Below are 7,374 nucleotides of genomic sequence, written 5' to 3'. Positions count from 1 at the left end.
GCTGTTCCAAATACGCCATTTGAATTATTAAAATGTTGAAAACTGAGTTTGCAACATATATCCATTGGGGTTTCATTCAGAAATAAGAGTTTGTAACTCACATGAAAAGAAACTGGACCCAAGAACTATAAGTTGATATTTCATCGGATATGCCCAAAATCCAAAGGGTACAGATTATATTGTAAACCTCAAAACACTAGAATTTTAGAATCAAGAAATGCAAAATTTATTTAAAATGACTTGATTAGTGGGAGTGATCATTCAAATGACATAGTTTTTTTTAGAAAGATCACAATAATTCACAACCCCTCTTATTCAAATGATAGATTGATCGTTATTCACACTCCTCAAGACCAAACAAGTGTTAGGCAACCGGTTACTAAAGTTCCAAAAATCGCTGATGAAAATCTAGTAGATCAAGTTGTTAATGAAGAACAACAAGAAAATTGTTGATCAACCAAACAACCTAAGGAGATCTACTAGAATTAGAAGATCAACTATATCTAGTGATTATGTGTGTATTTACAAAAATTGGATTTTAACATTGGAGCTGAAAATGATGCCTGAAACGTTTTAAAATCCATTGGTTGTAATGAATCAAAATTATGGTTTAGTGCTATGAAAAAGAGATGAATTCTATGGCATTTATTGGAGTATGAGATCTTGTTCAGTTGTCTGATGGTGTAAAATCCATTTGATGTAAATGAGTCTTCAAAACAAGAAAGACTCATTAGACAACATTGAAAGATATAAATCAAAACTCATAGATAAAGGATTCACTCAGCAGGAAGGAATTGACTATAAGGAGACTTTTTCTCCTGTATCTAAGAAAGATTCTCTTCATATCATTCTAGCATTAGTTGCATATTTTGACTTAGATTTACTAAAAATGGATGCGAAAATGCTTTTCTCAACGGAGAATTAGAGGAAGAGGTTTATATGAAACAACCTGAAGGATTCTTCTCTAGTAATGGTAAACATTTGGTATATAAGCTTAAGAAATCTATATATGTTTTGTTTCCAATATAGTTGGAGTGCTTAGAAGGTTTTCAATTGGAGGAAAACAGAAAACGTACAATATTCGATGACCGGAGGTAACGCTTGAACAGCTTCCGCATATTGTTTACCATGTCATAGTTGTGTAGAACTATGATTTTGTTGAAAAACTCTAAAAAAAATGTCATTAAACCCAAAAGAAATGGGTCACACCTTCAAGCTTATTATCAATCTTGGAAAATAAACGGAAGATCATCCTCATTTCAAGGTATATATACTCTATTTTTTACTCTAAACAATCTCTAGTTTCCGGAGTACATTTCTTGAAGTGATCCCTGACTTAAGCGTCGGAAGGTTATCTCCGGGTATCCTCAAACACTCTAACATTGTTCGTGATATAGGTGGTGACCCCAAAGTTTACTTGTGAGAACCACTGAAGGATCATCTAGACACACGGATGACTGATCACTCAGATCTACTAATTTCGGTAACATTGTATATTTACTGCATCAACATCTTTGCCATGATTGACCATTAAGTCAATATTGAATTTTGAAACTAATAATAATAGTATAATCTCTTGCACCTAATGTTTAAACAACATAAGAAATAGAAAAGAACACATCATATCAAATGAAAATTAAGTTGAAGAATTGTCTCTCCATTGGGAAATAACAATTAACACAACTTAGGTAAACATTTGTCCAATTTACAGACGCATTAATCTATTCAAACAGGTTCATGAACAATTAAAAATGTACGCTGATGACAATGAAAATAATGCATGCACCTCATATTAAATGGGCAGTTAATTAGGTGTTTGATCCTGGTCAAAAATCTTTTTTGATTTGTAACATTCTTTAAATAAAACACATGATCTCAAGTTTGTATTATGTGTTTTTTTCCAAAGGAGGTTCTATTTTTTAAGAAAAAAATTCCTTAAACATTAGATAAAGTACACGAGGAAACATAATTTTCTAGCACAATACAACTAATTATTTTAAATTAATTTTATTCAAGTTAAAGGTTACATTCTTGATCAAACATAGTTAACAGAAACAAAAACAATGCTTACATTGATTTGAAATGTCTAAATCTTGAAGGGTTCGATGTACATTGCAACTATGAGGGGCTTTATAACCTTTTCTGGTTGAGTATATCCATCTTCATTGTTCTTGTATATTACATCTATTACCCTTGTGATGTTGAGGATTATCATAAGAACCTCCTTCGAACACGGAAATGGTCTCTTGAAATCCTCATTAACATCCTTCCACGCATCTGTAGTCATTTCCTCAATCTTATTCATTGCCTCTTCCATTGTCACACCGTAATCCTTCATGTAGCAGTCGATACCGGTGGATTTTTGGCCTCTTCCTTTTTCGACCTACGAATATGTTGAGCATATGTAAGAGATACTGATTTAACCTACTGAATAAAGTACTATACACATGCAAGCTACCTCCGGAACCCTAAGAAACTACCTTTAAAACTACTGAATAAAGTTTAGATTGTGTTTGGACCGAAGTATTTGTGATAAAAGGATTTGAAAAGTATAGATCATTTTTTTTTTTTACTCAAACTGATACAATGGATTGAGACCAAATCCACTGAAATCATTCCATCCAGTTGCAATCTTTAGGTATTTGTAAGGCCGTACAATTAACTTGTTCATGGACTGAGGTTAATCATTTTCATGAAATAAAAATATATTTGAATTGATGAAAGCATATATGATAATGATTAGTTTCACATGTACGTGGACCTTGGAAATGAAGTTCAAACCTATAAGATTAGAAAGAAAGATTTTCCAATTCCATCAGGTATCTAGGCATAAATACTGTTAAAAAGCTCGCCTTTTCCTTCATGTATCGCAATCATTAATCTTTTACAGATTAGACTTAGATATATAGACATCATGGTCATCCAGTTTGTACCTTGTATGTAGCCTTTATCACCAACCAAACGACTAATTCTAGGCTTGCTCCAAGAATCCTCGGCATCATATTCAGCCATTCGAACTCTACCTTCGTAGCAAAATCCGTTCCCATCAATGATGCATTCGAAGGAAGAAGTAAGCACAAGTTGTGAGCGCGTTGCTAAGGTACTCCCAAAATGGTGGCAAGTAACCCTCAATAACCACTTGGCCTCCACATTGTAGCTCCTCACTGTTCTTTGAACTAAACAACATCGCATACAAATTACAAACATATATGTCGGATTCAATATAATCAGATGAAATGATTTTATCTTGTAATATAATGAGAAAATTAATACTGCATCTATCGTATCGTCGACGGCATAGGATCTTCCTTCCTTTGCTAATCTTCCTTAAATCCCGCATAGAGTTTTAAAATGGCGGTATAAAGTGGTTTCATGTACTCGGGAGTAGATCAATCTCTCTAATATCCCACCTGAAACAACCAACAACGAATTATGAGCAGAAATTTTATTTGTTAAGAGCCAAGTTGTGAATTTTTTATTTTCAATTACCTTTGAATTGCTTTAGTGTATGTATCTAGTTCTTCAATTGTACCATAAGCATCAAATGTATCATCGGTTTAAAGATAAAATTGGATGACTTTTGTCAACATAACTCGAGCTCGAGAAAATCGTGGCAAATGAGACGCTCCCATTGCCCAAAAGTAACACTCGACAATTCTATCTCTGGCATAAGGAAGTTGGGATGTAAGATTCATTTCTCTCCACCACCTGTAAAATAACAAGAACAATTAATTACAAACATTTTAAGTTTCAAGATATGCATGTTAAAATTAATGAACCTGTCCAAAAGTAAGGACTGTCTTAAATTGTCACTTCTTAAATCTTCGTTACATAAAAATGTGTGTGTGTGTGTTCGACATTAAGTTATGACAGCAATGTTACCTCGACACTTCATAGAGTTCTTGTTTGTGCAACATTTGCACTGCATTGTAGTCTAATTTAGCAAACTTCAAAAGTGATTCATCTCTAGAATATACATCCTCCTCGTAGACAGTGATGTAATGATGTGACTCAAATCTTGGATACCCCAAATGCAATGGTTGCACGAGGGCATGCTCGACTTGTCTGTTGAGGGGTGATTGGAGGTTTGTTGCCATGGATTTGAGGCAGTCTTTTGTGAAAACAAGGGCATCTTCCAGTATATTTTCTTTGCGCTTTCTCAAATGTGCTGCTTCATACAAACTCAATAAACCCCTAACATCACTTTTAAGAGACTCTTTGAACTTTCCATCGCCACCCCTGAATTTGCTAAATACATCTGATTGAACATAAATAATAACGATAGTCAATCTTTCAGAGGATAATTATGGTATATATCTTATACACACACACACACACACACGTGTACGTTTATATATGTATGTATATTTCTTGTATTGCATATACCAGAAGTTAAGTGAAGTCCATGTTGCCTAAACAATCGAAAATGGATTGAAACTGTGTTTAAGTCATAGGCCTCATCTTCATAATTTGTATTCAGGCCAAAATAATGCTCCAATTTATCTTCGATTTCGTCGTCAAAGTGATACGATACGCCAAGGCGTTCTAGTGCATCGATCAAACTCATTGTATCCACCATTTTGCTTCTGGATTTGTTAACTTAGTCTTCACTTCATCTTTCAACAATTCAATTTCCTTGGAATATTTTTTTGCTATCTGCATAAAATACATCAATCAAACATTCTCTTATAATTTCAAAATGCATGAAATAGATTAAATTAGCAGGAACCCTTTAAAGATATGATCATATTAAATTAGCAGGAACCCTTTAAAGATATGATCATATTAAAATCGATATTATACCAGAAGCAAAATTTAAACATCCTAAATTTGTATTTATAATCTAACATGCATGTCTCTTGCATGTGAAGAAATTTAGTATCAATATAGCCTATAAACAAAAGTTTCTACTAAAAAAATAGGGCAATTCATCCTGGATAAACGAATTTTTCCAATCATTTTTTCGTTGAAGTCTAGATAATCGATTATAAAAAAAATGTAAACAACAATAATAATTGCATGCAAGCCTTTTTTAAAATATAAACATGTAAAATATACATTGCGAGTGTTGGAGTAGGTGTCCGGCAAGCCAACTTGTGGCTGGGGTTTTTTATTGACTCTAATGCCAAACAATCTTTATTTTATTAATATTTTACGATTTTATTCGATTATGGCATTATACTTTATCTGTATACCCATGCAAGCTGCATAGATAAAGTCCTTGAATATACAATAGGTACCATGAGGTCTGTGTCACAACGTAAGATCATGAAACTCATTAGGAAGTGTACCGTATATTCTAAACAGGTTCCTAGTCGAATCAGCCGCCTAAAACAAATTAGACTTGTTTTAATTATGGATTAAGAATCCATAATATTGCTTAATAATTGATTAAGAACTAATTAGCCAAAGACCATGATTTTTGAAGGATGGAACTCTCGGCCATCTCTTGAAAATTGAGGGGAAAAATTTGGCCACAAGTTTCTTCAACCGCCGTGTCGCTTCGTCTCCGGATTTTGGAAATTCGGAGAATACAGTCTCAACGCGCAAATCGTTTGGATTTTCTAGTGCAAACCAAACGAGGAAAACAGTTTTCGATCGTGGACCTAATTAGGCGATCATAGGAGAAGAGCCGTTCGTAGAGATTTACAAGAAGAGCTATATCCGTTTAAACATCAGAATTGTTTGGAGTCCAGTGTTTAGAACGAAAAGGTATAATTCTAATACCCTATGAATGTTTTGAACACACGACGCCCAAGACAAAAATTTTTAAACTTCCGTTGCTTCTTGGGTGCGAGAATTTGATGTCCCAACAGTGGTATCAGAGCCAGGTTATTCTCAATCGTGTGTTTTAATTAAATTGTATTGAGTTTATTATTTCTAACCGCGTAAGAATTTTATGAAAAACGCCCCGAAAAATTATTTTTGAAAAATCTGTTTTTGAAAAAAAAAATTAAAATTTGGTCTGCCTGGAACAGACGCGCGCACAGGGCAGCGTAACGTGCGGGCCAGGCGCCGAGCGGCGCGCCCGCAGCGAGCGCGCACGGCAGGCGCGCGGCGCGCGCGCAAGGCCTGCGCGCCTGTGCGAGCGGCCAACGCACAGCGCGCCCGCCAGCGCCCGATCGGATCGGACAGCGGGCGGGCGGCGCGGACGGGTACCCGAGAACATCTCGGGCACCGCGCTGGGTCGTGGGCTTGAATTGTTCGGGCCAGGGGTAATTTTCTGATTTTTTAAAATTTTGGGTTAAATTTATATTTTATGAAATTACGGACGATTTTACCCCTACAATAATTTTTATAAAATTAATTTCTTACAAAATAAATAATTGAAATATGATTTTAATTATTTATGGTAAAAGTTGTTTTACAAGAAATTTAATTATTTGAAATTAAATTTAGTATCAATATAGCCTATAAACAAAAGTTTCTACTAAAAAAATAGGGCAATTCGTCCTGGATAAGTGAATTTTTCCAATCTTTTTTTCGTTGAAGTCTAGTATAATCGATTATAAAAAAAATGTAAACAACAATAATAATTGCATGCAAGCCTTTTTTAAAAAAATATAAACTATTAAAATATACATTGCGAGATCAGAAATAATTTTGGGAAAATCAATTGTTTTAATAATAATCTAATCTTTCGCACGTAATTAAACACGTCGAAAAAAAAACATAAACATTAGAAGAAAAAGTACCTCATCATCGAATGCGAAATTCGCGAACTGATCCCCCCAAAGGCTTGGAGCAAAGTTATCTATCGGGCGAACAATTTCCTCCGGGTTCATTTTTGTTGAGTACGTATAATATATGATACAAAAAGAAATATTGATGAAATGAATTATAATATGATAATATTTTTCGATAAAATTGTCGTATTACAACTCTATTCTTCTTGTATACTCAAAATCACTCTTTTTTTCCTTCACTATATGGCATTCTCTCAATTTTAACGAGACTTTCACTATTTCTTTTTTTGCGATAACCTAGCTGGATATGCGTTTAAATATAGCCTAAAACTATATTATTACATCATTAAAAAACTATAATAATATTATATATATGTATATTTATATCTGCCGGGAATCTCTCCTGGAATCTTTTACTTATCCTAATCTTCCGGAAGTTGACTTTAATACACTAACATCATATATATATATATATATATGTGTGTGTGTGTGTATATGCCGGGAATCTCTCCTGGAATCTTTTACTTATCCTAATCTTCTTAGAATCTCTTCCGGAAGTTGACTTTAATACACTAACACCACATAATCTCGTGTTAATTGTTTATTATTATTTGATCAAATTAAAAATAATAATAACAGATGCAACGTGTGTGCATCTTTTACTAATATATATTAAAATAATAGGCAT

At 33.9% G+C, this 7,374-nt stretch overlaps 1 pseudogene; it reads right to left on the bottom strand.

The window, feature by feature from the left end:
• Positions 1 to 2,020: 2,020 nt before the first annotated feature.
• LOC142534981 (germacrene A synthase-like) lies at positions 2,021 to 6,978 on the bottom strand (annotated as a pseudogene).
• Positions 6,979 to 7,374: the final 396 nt, after the last annotated feature.

This window comes from Primulina tabacum, unplaced genomic scaffold (genome assembly GCF_025594145.1).
Source record: "Primulina tabacum isolate GXHZ01 unplaced genomic scaffold, ASM2559414v2 Contig773, whole genome shotgun sequence".
In the NCBI taxonomy this organism is placed as follows: domain Eukaryota; kingdom Viridiplantae; phylum Streptophyta; class Magnoliopsida; order Lamiales; family Gesneriaceae; genus Primulina; species Primulina tabacum.
The sequence above is the reverse complement of the archived record's forward strand: the minus strand, read 5'-3'. Positions and strand labels throughout refer to the sequence as shown.